At 32.5% G+C, this 2,808-nt stretch overlaps 1 long non-coding RNA gene across 1 annotated transcript; it reads left to right on the forward strand.

Annotated features, from left to right (window-relative positions):
* Positions 1 to 1,593: 1,593 nt before the first annotated feature.
* LOC147486660 (uncharacterized) lies at positions 1,594 to 2,524 on the forward strand. Its single transcript, XR_015200681.1, has 2 exons — positions 1,594 to 2,218; positions 2,350 to 2,524. It is a non-coding gene; the product is annotated as an uncharacterized LOC147486660 (long non-coding RNA).
* Positions 2,525 to 2,808: the final 284 nt, after the last annotated feature.

Here is a 2,808-nt window from a genome sequence, read left to right on the forward strand (position 1 = left end):
TGTTGGAGTTGGATTATAAATTGTTATATCGTCCCTATATCTCTATATATTCTCAAGGAAAAGATTCACATGAGACTATTTCACTAAAGTCTTTTGTTTTGCATTCATGCCACATTCATTTGAATATGCTGACAGTTTTATTTTTCTCCATTTTTTCGTTTGTTTTTGTGATTTTGGTTGTGTAATTTTGTCCTGGACTATGTGTTGATTCTGTGAGAGGGATGTGCAATTGTGTTTCTTTAGATATGGCATTGCTTAAGTTCTTCATGATATGTTCCCGCTATAGCAAGTATATGTTAAAGCAACTACTTAATTAAGCAGTAGAAATAACAAATTCTTTTGATCTCTAAAGAGAGTTTGCTGTAAGAAAACAATCCCATCGAATTGACATTCCCCTGTATGTTACTAAGGAAGTGTGAATGTATTCAAATTATTGATGATAGTACATGAGAATATGAGCAGAGTCCCATTACCAACAAGGGGGGAGGGATAGCTGACACTCCCACTACGTTAGTGCCCTAGCTACCAACCCACCTTCGTGTGCAAAAGTTTCCAACCATTCAAACGAAACACTGAAGCTCATAGGAAATTGCAACTCAGTCTGCATAAGAAATAGAAAAAACACACTAATGCAAGACCAGCCAACTAAAGAGTCTATATTTTCCTTCCTATTTCATTACCAAGGAGTATGGATGACACTGTCAGACTCTTATCTAGAGGGAGTGAGGAAAGCAGATGAGGAGGCCGGGAGAGGGAGAAAAGGACCTCAAGCAAGTATCTACTTGGTTGCAGAGCTTGGAAATATTATTTTCAGCTTGATTGTATTCTACACATGGCTTAAACTGATATGTGTGCAGTGATGATGTACTAACTGGTGAGATTTTAAATATTAATTTTAACTATACGTATGACTTACTTGAGAATTATTTTGCCACCCCTAGAGATTTATTTTAACAATTTGCACTCAATTGATTCGTATGTTTTTTTAGTAATTTATTTTTAAACACGCATTTATTTTTTTTATTTTTTGGGGTTTTGAAATCTATTCAATTGAACACAAATTTTCCTCTTCTTCCACAAAAAAGGAAACCCCCAATCACAACAAAGAAGAAGGTACCAAGATGTTCTAGGCACTGTTCAATCAAGTAAGTAATTCATTTCTTTGGATTTTATCATGATATGATAGGTTCATCAATTTTGTATTCAAGTATGTCCCTTTTATACAGTCTTTTAGTTGGTGTTCACCCACCCCAATATTGATCAGCTCTTTACCCAAAAAAACAATAATTCGGCCAAAACCAAAGAATTCAACGCCCTCTTTTCAATTTTTAATTGTTCGCCTCGTAGAAACAACCCAAAAAAATAAAAACCCATTTCTCTCTCAAAAGTCGTCAAAACCTGCGTTTATAAAGAAAAACCACTGAATTTTTTTTTGAGGACCTACTAATAAAAAAACCCTTTCTCAAACTAGAAAAAAAATTCCTTTCACTAATTTGCATTTTCACTCATTGATTCAGTTAAATTTTCGATCCCCCAATCTATTAAGTCAAGGCTCGAAACTGCTGCAGTGATTTTAAGGTAGTTAGACCCCCTTTATCTATTTCTCTAATCACTATCTCTACTTCAAATTTTCCATATTTGTTTCTTTATTTTGAGCTAACTAGAGTCTAATCATCCTAGCACGTAACAACTTAATTATTAGACATAGAATTTGATTGGCTCTATATCTTAATAATATATGGTACATCTTCTTCTTTTTGTTTACATCTGGGAAAATTTCGGTCAAGAATTTAATATTTGCAAATTTCTTCAATTTGATGATCTACAAATATAGGTATAAAACAAGGGACATCATAGAAGAATGCTAAGAAGTAAGTTAGTTTTTTTGAATTTTTCAACTTTGTTTTCGATTTTTCAGTGTTTCATTTCTTCTATTCCATCCCTTAGAAACTGCTTTCATGCTATCTTGGTGAAAAATTGGTGCTATCACATTATTATGGTGTTAAATACAAATGAAAAATCTTCTTGATAACAAAATTCACACATTAGGTTTTGAGTAGCGTATTGGGAGAGAGAGAGAAAAGAGAAATGGAGGGAGGAGAAGCAAGGGATTGATAGAGTAGAGGACTCAAAAGACTTGCAGCAACAAAGTAGAGCACTTGACAAGCTTACTAACCATGTCGAAGTTCATCAGCTTAATTCTACTAGAGTTCAAGAGGTATACACTTAAAAAACAATAATTTTTTTTTTCTTTGATTTTTAATTGGGTCTTTTAATCAATTGGGGTTGCTTAAAATTTAGTGTTTAAGGAGTGTATGATTGATTATGTGTTGTAATGGTCATGTGCAGGCTATGACATCGATTTCTGCATCACCGGAGGCTGATTTGAATGCAATGAGACTCGGGTGTTGTTTCTTATCTGTTTTGAGAAGTGTTTTTAAGTGTCTCATTTGGTTATGTTGCAAATATTTGTATGGTGATTGTGAATGTTACACTTTGATATATGAACTTGGGAGTTTGTTTATGCTTCTTCATCTATAGTATGACTATATTTTGTGTATTGATAGTTAGATATGAAGTTTGTGATCGACTCACTTATCATATACATGACATGTAACTAAATACTGAGTTACTCACAATGTGTCGATATTTCACTTTAGGCTATGCAATAAAAAAATTAGATGAAGTTCCTCTACTCACAAATGTGCACATATTGCTTCCATGCTTGAAAAAAAAAAAAAATTATATATATATATATATATATATATATATATATATATATATATATATATATATATATATATATAT

This window comes from Coptis chinensis, chromosome 7 (assembly GCF_015680905.1).
Source record: "Coptis chinensis isolate HL-2020 chromosome 7, ASM1568090v1, whole genome shotgun sequence".
In the NCBI taxonomy this organism is placed as follows: domain Eukaryota; kingdom Viridiplantae; phylum Streptophyta; class Magnoliopsida; order Ranunculales; family Ranunculaceae; genus Coptis; species Coptis chinensis.